We start from the raw sequence: 13,764 nt of genomic DNA, 5'->3' as shown, positions 1-13,764 counted from the left end.
GCTAGTAACTCTGCTTGGCTTCAGTTTTCGCCTGCAGTTTGTTTGTTTTGAAATCCCATCGTCTTAAGCAGTTTTTCTCCTCTCTCAGGAGGTGCTGTGTAAACTTGTGTGCGTTAAAGCTTCGGGCTATGTTTTTTTCTTTTTTTTTTTTTTTTCTACAGTCACTTTCTGAAATGGACAGAGCTGCGCTGTGTGCGTGCATCTCGCTCCGCTATCGGTCAGAGTGTCTGTGCATCGGTAGTCAGCAGGATGTTTCAGGCCTGCAGCAAGTAAGAGCCACAGAAACTGCAAAGCGTTGCTCCATCGGCTTTCAACTGCTGCTGTAATGAGTGAATGTTCTTTTCTAAGCCCAATCCAGGCGAGTGTGTGTGTGCATGTGTGTTTGTGTGACATGGTGACTCATACAAGCTGCAGCCATTGTCTTCCTACCCCTGATTGTGTTGTTTTCTTCAGCCTCAAAGGTGACCGAGACAAATGAGAACCCCATGTGTCTGTGGTGGCTTGTGTTGCACCAGAAGAGACACTTCAGCTTCACCTGAGATCACCTCGCCTTTGGTCTCAGCATGCTGTCTCGACAATGTGTTCTTACTTAATGACAACGCAGCCAGGCAGCGCCTCCCTCGTGTGCTTTCTCCTAAATCCTGGCTTTTACGTCATTCGGATCTGTTAAGTAACTCTCAAGACAGCTCATGAAGTAAATTTCTGCCATTTTGCTGCCATATTATGAACAGATGTTCACCCGCATGCTGTCGATACATGTAACCGTAGCCTGCAGCTATGTTTGGAAGACAGACCAGCCTCTCCTTGGCTTCTTTTGTTTACTCAGAATAATTGGCGCAACCAAACCCAGTTTTCTGACTCATTTAAATGAACATGTTTTTTTTTTATTGTGATATTATGCTTTTGTTTCTTCTTCATTTTTTTACTCTGGTACAACCATCATCATCATCTTGTTTTTATGATTTTTACCGGTGAAGAGGTGATTCATCGCGAGTAAAATAATGGGCTCTCTATCGTTTATGCAAGAGCAGCCAATTAAGGTGCTAGACACTTAAAAGACTCATTAGAGGCATTCTGCAGATGAGCAGACATGTCTGCTAAATATACTTTGATTAACAAAATATACACTCAAACAGACGATGATTGTTTTGCTGTTTGCCATACCATTATACGTTATCACTTTGAGGCTGCCATGAGCCGTACACTTGAGAATTTAAAATAATAAGGAACCAATAAACAACCAAATCATATGTGCAAATAGGAGGTGGCAATTTGCAGACTTTATCATAACCACAAATTTCAGTGTGTTTTTTAGGCCTTATCTGGCTGACCTCCAAATGCATTTACGGGTCATGAAGTTAGTAAATAGTATTTGTGGAACTGCACAAAGACTCACAGTTAAGTATTTAAGAAATCCATAACCCCCGATTTACACTGCTGGTATCTCCGCTCTACTCCGCAGTAAATACACACCGATTGTAGTCAGAAAGAGCATTTACGATGCCTCCGCATGGCTGCCAAAGATGGCGCCGGATGCAGCACCTTTGCATCACTGTCCACATCAATGTCCGTCAAAATTAAAGCCAAGCCTATTTTTGCAGCTCTAACGGAAAATGCATGAGCACTGGAGTCGTACTTTCAAAATAATTCACCAAGACAGACTGCATTTGCTCAAAATACTAGTTAAATGAATTAATATAGTCGCATATTTATGTACAAGTGAAATGACAATGATTGTGTCGGGTAACAGCACATAAAATATTTATGAAATATGCAGAGTTTTATTGTAAGTACCTTTTGCAAGATGCTGTTTGTCAAGTATAATGATATGAAATGTTTGTTTATGAGTCCAAAATAGGTGTGTTTGGACCATGTGGGTATAAAAGTGTGGACAAATTGACAAAGGGACAAATAGACCAAAGCAAACAGCTGTCAACAGGAAGTCAGAGGAAATCAATTGAACAAAACACAAAAGTTTCATGTGGCTAATTGACATTTAGGTGTGAGTGAATAAGAAATCTTGCTGTGTATATTAATGCCTGAAAGTGATGAAATGTGAAGCAAGTTCCCAGCGGCAGCAAGGCAGGAGGACAGGTCACAAGCGGGAAGACACTGTTACGTTTCTCATTAAGCAAACTGAGAGCCGGTAGAACCAATGAGATCTCGGTGAAAAGAACACAGATAAAAGAAAAAAGGCGAGGAGAGTCCTCAAGAATAAAAAAAAAATGGAGGGATTTCTCAATGAAAGACAACGGGATTGGGGTAAAAAGAGAAGCAACTGATTGGGATTTAGGACAAGGGAAGTGTGTGAGTAATGCGGGGCAGTGGGTGTTAACGTGGCCTCAGTATCTGTGCAGCACTCTCATGGACAGAGAGCGACTCGGTAAACATGCACACTCTCCAGATGAAAAGACAGTTGGACATTTGACCGTGAGCAGACAAACACGACTCCAAGAATAGACGCTAAACAGCAGAGAAGAAAATAGCCCAGTAACAGAGGATGTGGCGTGCATGTGTATTTGAGTCTGACTTTTTTTATAAGTGTTTGTAGTTCTACGTTTATAACTTGAGTTAATTTGATCATCTTTACATAAACACTCCAGCGCTCGTATTGTGCCTTCATCCGTAGCTGTTACTGATCCCGCAAGCTGTTTAATATTTGTTGTATTTTCACTTGGTGGCTTTATTGGTCCCACAACATCCACTAATTTGTTTCTTTCTGTCTGTTGAGGTTTTGCTCAACCACAGGTTTAATAGAAAGAAGCAGGAAGAGGTGAGGGGGAGGTGAAGCGGGTCCAGTTTTATGGTCTTGTTTGTACGTCGGGCTGTAAATACCCCCTAACAGGGCTTAAAGTGACAGCTCGCAGCACAAAGTGTCATGTCTGCACTGCTTAGTAGGACTGTTATTGCTCTACAAAGAAGTTGTTTTAGGAGTTTTGTTGAGACTGTGAGATCGTTTTTAGTCATTAAATCACACAGAGTAATAGGAATGCTAAATATCTTTTCAAAATTGAAATTTATTCAATCTTTTAGCTACAGTCATAAACATCTTTTCACGTAAGGATATATATGGAGGAGGGAATGTAAAGGCAATTAATCCAGTTCTGGGAGACAGAAAGAAAATAGACACACGTATCATCAGTACAGTATGTTGACTGAACGTCTAGAAAAATTAGACGTTCAAAACAGCTTTTTTGATAAAGCTGTATGAGTTGAACAAGAGCTAAAGTCAGAGACTAAAAACATGGTTGACGTGTTCTGGTAAAATTGGGAAACAGTGTTTTTATTTTAAGTTTTAGCCATATGAAATGCCCTTACCGTTTCGTAAACGCATTCAACTCTCTTAAGTCTTTTCATGCTTCGTCATGTTACATCCATAAAACTCGTTGGGACTTTTTGTGACAGATCAACACTAAGTCAGGCAGAAATGGACTGGCAGATGAAAAATGCATGTCCAAGTCTTTGTCCAGAAGAAAAATTATGCATGTTTCCAAATCATTTACTTTCCATTCGTTTGAATCAGAGAATCAGACTTTGACTGGGCCATTTTAACACATGAAATGCTGCTATCATTCCATTATATGTATCTCTGGCAGTTTGTTTAGGGTTGTTGTGAATCTCTGTACACGTCTTAAATCTTTTGTAACCTCTTTATTTCTTTTTTATGTATTTAGTTCCAGTCATCTTCTTATTAACCATAATTGTTGTCTCTGCTGGTGAAAAGGTTCACACATTAGACTGCCACCATTATGTTTCCAAGCAAGGTATCGTGTGTTGAGGGTTATGTTATACGTACTTGCATTACGCATTGGTTTTTGTATATAGGTCGAATTCTTAAAAATTTGATCTTGCAGCCTTGTGGAAGAATCTTAAATTCTTCCACAAGGCTGCTAGAGGATGTGCATACGGTCGGTATGCTGTTTTTTGAAAGAGGTAAAAGAGGACACATGGATTTTTCAGAGCACTGTAACTGGTCACATCATATGTGCATTATGGCAAAAATATCTAAAAAAACAAGTCTTATTTGCAACTGTATAAGTAATAATAGGGTCCTAACAAATGTGATTTAGGAAAAATAAAACAAAATATTTTGGGGTTTAAAGGAAAAAATATTACAATAACTAAGATATCCTGTTTTCATATAAACAGGATTACGTTCAAACACTATTTTAGCTAAGAATTAGGCTTTAGTTCTTTATCATAAAATCACCTGATAGTTTCTCTCTGACGTGAGGAAACTAACAAGCAGTGATCAGAGCATCCAGTAAAGTAAACAACCATTAGCTGCCGTCATGCGGTGGACAGCGATCTACTCCGACCAAAATTGGTCAAGATGTTGGGGTTGCGAAGGGGGATGACGAGCTCAGGCTACATCACAAAGTCCTGATTTGGCAGTATTTTTCTCTGCGTGTGTGTTTTTGGGACGTGGTGCCATGATAAGGGAGGGTGAGTCACCAGCGGTTCAGCTCAGGATGACTCTCCTAGCAGGCTTGATGACGAAGGCCCATGGTGACAGAGGTTTGTGGTTAGAAAACCTAATCTGCTCCTCATATGACCTTCTGATGGACAGGAACAGCAGTGTGCACACACACCCATACACCCTCACCACCCCAACACACAAACATACATCCACACACACAACCCTTTGACAAAATAACCTGCTCTTCTAACTTTTGCTCCTCTATGGGATTTTAGGAAAATTTGACATTTGCTCTTATTTTCACAAAAGCACATCCTCCTTCTTTGCTCCATAAAAACCATAAATCTCTCTCGTAGATATTACGTTTGGAGATCTATTACATTCTATACATTCTGTATAACCAGCACTTAAAGGTGCTACTTTTGGAGACCTATCCAGGAAAGCTATTTTTGTTACATCAGGAACTTCAATTGTTTAATGTTAGCACCTTTGAAGGTTTCCTCCATAATGATTTTGCTCCTAATTGTGCTGCACTGGTCAAAGCTTCCACCTAAATCAAATGCCTTCTCTCTCTCGACTGCCTGTATACTGGGCGTCCTTCACCGGCCCAGTAGGAGTTTTCAGTTTTGTGTTTGTTTATTAAATTGGACATGTGGGACGAGGCTGTGCAAGACGTGCACTCGGCATGACTCAGACTCGTTCTGCATGAAAGTTGGCAAGCAATGTACAAATATTATTAAAGCCAATTTGGCCGCAAGTGCTGGAAGTAGAGGCATCGTATAGAGATGCCTGGATTGATTAGCGTCTGATCGGCGGTCCAATAGAATAAAGTATTTTTGTCTTTCTGTTCAGTAAGTGCTACAACCGCAACCAAGAGCTTGTGCTTTGATGCACTTGTTTCAATAAAATACAAGTGCATCATTTTCTATTAAATTTTAAACTAACACCTCAATCAGATAACATGCAGAGATGACCCACTGGATGTTTAAGTTATGCAGCTAAGATGCTGCTGTGTGTGTGTAAAGGGGGAAAAAAAAAAAAAGCATGTGAGGAATGTGAGATCTTGACTTTCTGGCTTTTGCTAACCAAAAGTGGAGCGTGGGAAAAATCCAGCGCCTGGCTCGGTTTTATCCCATACTGGTTGATCTCTGTTTGTGTTCTCCCTCTTCTCATCCAACATGTTGGATATGCCTACACAATTCTGGTTGCGTTAAACATTTACTGCACAGAGAGCCAGCCATTACCACTTTCGGCTGCAGTGTTGTGCATGAAGGGAAAAAAAAAAGATGGTCCCCAGGTATGGGGTTCTGCTAAATTTGTAGATGAATTTTTTCCCTTAATTACTTTTTCCTGGGGAGTAAAAAAGCTGATTGGGGATTTCCACATGCAGTTTGGGGCCTATTATCTCTAATCCATTTTAATCCATTAAGATCAGATTGCTGCTGCTTTAAAAACCTCCACTTGTACCCCATTAAAAATCCAGAGCCAGAAATAAGCTCCTAGCCATCTTTCGCTTTTGCTTTTAGTAGTGAGGGATCATTGAATTGAGTACAGCTTTGAGTTAAAAAAGAAAAAAGGAGAAAAAAACAAAAAGTCACCTTGCCATCGGTGCAGCCACATTACGGTGTACAAGTCTGACTGTTGGCATGGAGATGTCTGATTTAACATTTGCATTGGAGCCCTAGAAACACCTTCAGAGCTCAGATAAGACATGGAAAGCTGTAGGACAGAAAAAGAAACTCATAAAAGGCCAAAGGAGCTGTCTTAATGTAATACGCTTACGTTTATCAGGAATTCAATTCAAAACATGAAATTTATCCTTGACATTTTAAGAGTTTATTTCTGTTAATCCAGATGCAATCTAAGGGAATTATAATAGTAATGTTATGTTATTTTATAAAATTGTCATTTTATTTTGATTTGATTTTGTACTTCAGTGAATTTTAGGATGCCTTATGTTTCTACCCTTTATTTAATTTGCTCTGTCTACTGTACACTGGCGGGCCTCGTGGCTGCTGAAAAAGAGGCCTTATCTCAAGGGACTTCCTGGCAAATAAAAATAAATATGTATGAATGGACAGTTTTCCAGGAGTCACTGACACACCCCACGAGAAGGCAAAGCCATAATAAGTCAGCCGAGAAGAAACCAGCTGTTCCCAAAGTGCTGAATCCATTGGCTACAGTGGAAGACAAAAAGAGTCACAAACAAAGGGACATTAAAAGTTTAGAGGATTGTAGATTGAAAGAGTTTGTTGCATCCCTTAGGCTTAGAAAAGCCTGACGCACAGGAAGCCTGTCGACTGGGCCAAAGAGAAAAGAGCATTGCTTAGTGATCCAAAGTCTTCATCACATTTGGAAATCATGGAAGAGAGCAGAGGTACAGAATCCAAGTTGCATGAGGTCAGCGCAGCTGTTTACCAGAAAATTTCAGAGCACAAAATGAACAGAAATAAATTAGTTGAGTTATTGAGCACCCCCGATCGCTAGATTTGACCCAATTTCTGAATTGTGTTGATTTATTTTTTCAGCTGATCCCCTGTTGAATACAGCTGGCCTTTGGTTGGTTGCCTTTGGGTCTGGAGTGGTAGGAGGTAGCAGAAATAAAGCGTTGACTGGTCTGAATCCAGGTCAGCTGTCTTTGTGCATTAGGTTGGATTTATTATTTAGTTTTTTTTGTGTGTGAGTTCTTTTCTCCGGTTTGCCAACTGGAGGCTTTGTGTGTAGCTAATGTCTGGCTGACTCCATGTATATTAGCAGAGCACAGTCAAAGGCGTGACACCAACCTAAATGTGTTTTTGGAATCAGTGGTGACGCGGGGACCGGCTCGTAACGAGCTCCCAGTGAAGCAGGATGCAGACATGTGTGTAGGTGTTGGTTTTTCACACAGGTGTGTGTGTGAGTGTGACATTGTGTGGATGCGTGCAATGTGTGCAAGTGATTGTTCTGAAGCTGATTTGAAGGCTCTTAGGCCCGCTTTAATCATCAAACTCTCACACGGACCACGGTGTTGCATATCTACGGCGTGTTTTTCTGCCCTTCTGCATGGGAATCAGTAGGGGTACTTTTATCCACGCGTGTGAACCAAACTGTGCCTGCCAGCCTTATAAGGTCAGGCAGTTTCAACCAGGAAGCATAAGGAAAGAAGTGAGTCACAATTTTCCCTCGTATGCACAGAAACACAAAAACATCCTCTGCTCTGCCCTCAGTGGGTTCCCTAAGGGACTATATAGTGTTTATGCTCATGAGTGTATGTGTGACCATGTGTCCTGTCTTAAGGGGGAGTTTTGTCACTAATGAGGTGCTGAGGTGTCCACATAGTTGTTTTTCCCCAGAGATCTGGAAGTGTTGGGGGAACAGCTGGTGCAGCACTGGAGGGGTCAGACTGAGGAGGAAGAGGAGGTGGAGGAAGACTGGTCCCCTTGATGCCTGTATATGTTTTCTGGAAGAAGATAATCTGCCTGGGTCTCTGGATGCTGTTTTTAGGAGTGCAGTTATTTAATTTTTGCATAACTGAATGTTTTTATGCAAATAGACCACAGTCAAGTTGTGTATTTTGGGGTGAATTCAGATTATTACAATATTTGGTATGCTTTTTAAACTAAACAGAGTACCAGTGGTACATTGTTTTTGTACAATTGGACATTTTTTCTTTTATTTTTTGTGGAAATCCCTTTAAAGTGTCGTGTTTTTTCAGTGTGTTTTCCATGTATTGGAGCTTAAATATCTAAATTAGGATGAAACGTCAATTTTTTAATTTTATTCAATACTTTTGCCTAAAACTGGGTATCAAAATTAGTGAAATGTTTGCTAAAACTAGCCATATGCAAATATTTCCAGATAAATATTTGCTTTGAACACGGTGAACTTTTGTACTCATCCTTTAGTTTGCAAAAAAAAAATAAAAAATCCAAGAAATTTCAGATTAGAAAACTCTGAATTGATGGCATGGCAATGTATTATTTCAGCAACTGTAAAAATAATTGTTGCTTTTCTGTTAAAGATTACATTTGATCATGTAGTGCATTTTTAATTTAAGTACTTTGTGTGAATATAGAGATGTGAATATAGAGATGTATCTTTTACTCAAGTCTACAATATATCTTGATAATCTGACACTGACCCACGTTTATGGTAAAGCATCCTTGGGCAATACCACTAAACGAATTAATCTCATTCTTCCATGACAATACAAGACAAGAAACAGCTTGTTATGTTTATGACAGAATGAAAACGGTCCATTCCCAGATCTACCTGCATTATATGACTTGTAAAACCTATAATTTCATGCCATTTCATTTTTATAACAGACTCCATCAGAGCTGCAGATGTAGCTACAGCTGTGTGTGTGTATATATATATTTGTGCTAAATGTCTTTGTATCTCCAGAGTGCAGTGATTTGTGCTGTCAGCCTGGGTTTCTTCCAGACAATATTTCTGGCAGACATAACAAGAAAACTCCCTCAAGTGGCTGCCAGATCCACGCATCTCCAGCCTCAATCCTCCACAGAATTGCCGATGCGCTCTGCAAACTTTCTTCAGATCTGATCTGTTTGGGTCTCCTTGAGTCCCGTGAAAACCTAAACTAGCCCTAGGAGAGAAAAGGAAAGGCACTAGGGTCAGATTTTGGGTCCTTGTGTCAGCTAGGCCTCCATTAGACTAGTGTTTTGGCTTGTCCACAGACATGTGGTTTGCATAGTAACTCATCTTTAGTGGAACCTAGCAATGGCGTTTTAATAAGTGGGGGAGTTTTTTTATTGTTTTAACTCCCCTACTTAAAAAAAAACAAATGGCCTTGACATTTAAAACCTGCTGTTTGCTTATTTTCTGTTATTGTCAAGCATGATAAAGAGCATTGATGGCCTAAAGTCCATCTCTGCCCTCGAGTTCAACTTGTCTTTCTACAGCTGACGGAGAATAAGGAGAACTGAAACCTGACCTAGTCTTGACAAGGATACATCACTCCTGCCAGGATGCATATCTGTCTGCCCCTTTTTTTTTTCTTGGTGCCAGGAAATGGCAGTTGGGTGTTTGATTGATGGAAAGCTGATGCAAGGACCAAGATAAGAAGTGTGCTTGCCTCTGTATTGAAGATTCGTAGTAATCTGAGTAAATGATTCATGGTGAGATTACAGAAAGACTCAGAGAACTGGGTCAGAACTGCGTTTGTAAAGATCAAAGGGTGTGAGAAAGCAATGGAGATAGAAAATGAGGTTGGAATTTTTATTACTCAAATGTATATTTTTGCTAAAGATGTTTGCAATTGAAGACATTTCCGTTTTACCTGTCCAACTTTTGTGATCCAGTGTGAATTATAGCTCCTGTTTCCTAATGTGGTCTGCTGCTCCTGCCTCAGTTCACCTGCCTCAAGGTTCAACCTGTTCAGAGATTCTGTGGTTATTAGAGCGAATGCTGCCTTTCTGTCATCTCAAACCACCGTCCCCATTCTCCTCTGACAACAACAAGGCATTTGTGTCCGCACAACTGGTTCTCTCTGAATATTTTCTCCTTTTTTGGGCCATTCTCTGTAAACCATCCAGACAGTCCGACTCCTCTGCGGCTGCAATGCTGCATAAGTAGATTTTGCAAATGACCATTTCAAGAGAACTCAGTTTTAGGTTATGATCAACTCCAAAATCAAGACCCTGAAGCTCATATGAAATTTAAAGCTGGCCACCATGAGCAGGGCTTATGTCTAATGATCAGACAAAGCAAAGATTGAGCTATTTTGCAAAGTTGACATGTAGTATGTTTCGAGGAGTCGTGGGTAACACTTTCAGCTTTTTGTTAATCAACCTTAAACCAGGCTATTGGGTGTATTTGCTCTCAGCGGTGCATTGCACAACGTTAGTAAAATAGCAAAAAATAAAAAATTCTTAACATCTTCAAGGTCAATAGCCCCAAATATACATCACAACACAAAAGAGGCTATAATAATAATGATAATAATGATAATACTAATAATTTATTTTTGAGAAAACCAATTAATTTCAACCAGATCTACCAATTTTTGCAAATATCCTGCCAAAATAATGGCAAGCCATTTTTAATGTTTACAAAATCATATAGTCAGGATGCAGCGCACTTAGAGACATTTAGCCAGTGGGCATATTTTTTTATCCCGTATGAATAATTTCAACCCCTGTAGTATTTGCATTGTATTTCTTTCTTTTTTTTATCTAGTTCTAGTTCTTAGTATCTATATGGCTTTGCAGACAAGAGTGTGTGTGTTGGTGTGTACCTGCATGTGAAGAGTATTCTTGCACAGGCCTGTTCCATCTCCCGTAGGGTACGTTTGTGGCTTCTGTTATGGTCGTGTTCAAATAGACCGATTTCTTCTCTATGGCCTTTCCACTCTTTGCTATAATAGACACTAATGCACGTCCATGTACACTGCAAATGGCATTCACAATTTAGTGAAGGATCTCAGATATACCGCTTCTTTTTGTTCATGTTTGCTGTTGTTCACACACAAAGACACACTAGTGTGGCACCATTAGAGGGTGTGACTGAAATGGCTTTTGGCGATTTAATACTTCCTTCCTCCACACATGCAGAATGACTTTAAAGCCCGACAAAGGAAAAGGAAACGGGGAAGTAAGATGCCATAACAAGGATGAATTTCAGAATAGCATTATGAATGGATCGATTTAGCAAAACGTTCACAGTTGTGCTGTAGCAAAATGTTAACAGAAAATGTTAAAAGATCAAATGAATGAACTATGCCATTGCTTTAATTGAAAATAGTCGGCAAGCAAGCTTGTGGCTTTCCAGTCGTAGTTTTATTAGGCATTAACAGAGGTTTTTCTTCATTTTCTATCCTATTACAAAATACATGTTTTTTTCATAGAGCTGATCAATACTGCACAGCAAAGGACAAAAGTGGGGAAAGTCTGTTACTCTGTGCTCCATGTAACTGAAGGAAAATCTTGGTCATACCGACACTTTTCTGGTGTTAAATTGAAAAGATTTTAAACTGCAGGAATAGTTTGAAATAATTTTTTTCCCCAATTTCTAAAATAATAACGTTTTTAAAATCTTGGTACACCTTGATACCAGCCATTGGCCAATGGCTAAATACTATAAACACTCACAGGCCACTTTAGGTACACCACTATGCATTGTGTTACTGAGTTGGATCCCCTTTTTCCCTCAAAACTGCCCTACTTATTTGAGGGTCACTAATAAAGTGCACAGTGAATGTAATTTTGTTTCACTTAGAAAACAGACTTCTTTCACATGATTTGCATATTCAGCATTAAAACTCGGCACCCTCTGTTTCTGAACTTGAAGCAAGTTTGTTACCATGGTTATGAGAAGGCTTGGCCAATGTGGATTTTGCAAGAAACAATGTTTTTTATTAAGATACTAACCTCCATGATATTGACATTCAGCTGAAAGCTGATGTCAAAATTTATGTGCTAAATCTACTAAAGACACACAGTATGTGTGCTTATCTGAGCTTTTGTAATGTGTACGTGTCAGTGAGGCATTCATCGACACCCATAGGTGGGCGTAAGCACAGACAGACATGTACCCGTAGAGGTCTTTGTGGGATATAAACACCAGTGTGGTTTGTTTACATGCTGAGAATCAGCTTGGGAAGCTGTCATTTACCAAGACATACACACAGATATTTAGAGTGTGCACAGCGAGGCGGAAGGAGTTTGAGAGGAGCTGTTTGCGTGGACCCGTCTGTGTGATTACCACCCTACAACAGTCTATTTCTGACCGTCCACATTTTAGGTGCAGCTTGCCAGGAAGTGCAGTTTCCTGCTGAAGAGTCTGATTCAACAGCCTCAAGCTGTTGCACGTGTGTGCATGTGTGTGTGTGGACAGACAGGAAAAGGCATGAAAGAGAGATGAGGGGATCTTGTCTTCTACATAAACCCAGTTGCTATTTTTTCAGGTACAGACGATCTTCTGCAGACTATAGTATTCTTTTGACTATAAGTCTTTTTATTACATTTTTGTCTGGGTAACCATGTCCTTAATGTCTTGAATGTTCCAAAACAGATGCTCCCTAGATTCCTTGGCCATATCTATATTATATATAGTAATTCTTCCTTCTTCCCAAATCTTTGCCAACAAACTTGTAAATGCCAAGTACTATTGCTAATGTGTAAATAATGCAGTACTCCTGTGAGATATTTGTTCTGCTCCTGGACAGACAGGAAGGTGTGAAAAACTCAGCAGAAGCAATTAAACACAGAATAATGTCGGGGAGAGGGTGTGTGTGTTTTGCTTAAAGGAGAGTGACACCTGCACAGAAGTAAAAGCAGACAGAAGACAGAGAGGATAAATCACCAAAACAGCAGAGTTGACTTAGTCTCAGTGCATCATGGGAGGTCTCCCAGCATGTCTGGCCTGTCGTGTTTCACCTTTATTGGTGTAAAGTTTTAATCCTGTTGTCAGACAAAGATAAAGTTTTGACTACTTTACTTCAAGTTGGAGTAGTTCTCTCAGGAGAGAAACCTGACTCCTGAAAACTCGGCGAACAATTTTTTACTTTACTTAAACATTTACTTTGACTCTTTGATTTAAAATTACCATATGATCGTTTGACTGTGCTATAAGGTCTGAAAGAAGTCTTGGAGCTTGCAGATTTATGACGCAGCGTGCTTCATGTCAAGCTCAGTCAGTTTCTGTTTTTTTGGCAAGATGCAGGTATTCACATAATGTTTCACTTCTTTTGACTGGTGCAGTCATGTCAGTTTTTCCACAATGGGTATGCCTAAATTTGGAAATATATCTTTGTATGTTACATTTGGTGGAGAACAGCTGTTGGGGAAATATATATCTATATGTGTACATGTATATGTATATATTCGTACATGATTAACTTTTTCATATTTTGTGATGTTATAACCATAAAGCCTTTGTATATTTTGCTCACATTTTGTACAATAAACAAATGCAAAGTAGTGTGTAATTGTCAAATAAAAGGAAAAAATTTAATCTTCAAATTAAAATCAGTCACCTTGTGTCTGATACCCTATCAACTCCACCTTATAGTTTAATCTCAGAGTAAATACATCTGTTCCAAGAAGGCTTGGAACAGAACCTTTAAAAAACACAACATTGTAAAAGCTTATGATGTGCAATAATTATGGTGAATTATGTAAACATGATGCAATATGCAAGAAATAACTAGGTAAATATTTCAATGATGCACATAGCAGTGACGGATTTGCTGTATATAAAAATGTGCACAAAGATGAGGCTTCTGGCATGCAAACAAGCAAATAAAATGTTATAAATAAAATAAAGTAAATTCATCTTACTTGCTCAAAATGCAAATTCACAGATCAGTAATCCTGCCTTGTCTCTCTGGCTCTGACAATTTA

At 39.4% G+C, this 13,764-nt stretch overlaps 1 protein-coding gene across 2 annotated transcripts in view; it reads left to right on the top strand.

Annotated features, from left to right (window-relative positions):
* Window positions 1-13,764, top strand: part of ppp2r3a (protein phosphatase 2, regulatory subunit B'', alpha) — a 62,166-nt gene that overhangs the window by 20,467 nt on the left and 27,935 nt on the right. The window lies entirely within an intron of this gene.

Source organism: Poeciliopsis prolifica, unplaced genomic scaffold (genome assembly GCF_027474105.1).
Source record: "Poeciliopsis prolifica strain line A6 unplaced genomic scaffold, Auburn_PproV2 SCAFFOLD013, whole genome shotgun sequence".
In the NCBI taxonomy this organism is placed as follows: Eukaryota; Metazoa; Chordata; class Actinopteri; order Cyprinodontiformes; family Poeciliidae; genus Poeciliopsis; species Poeciliopsis prolifica.
Note: the sequence above shows the minus strand (reverse complement) of the source record. Positions and strands in the feature narration are given on the sequence as shown.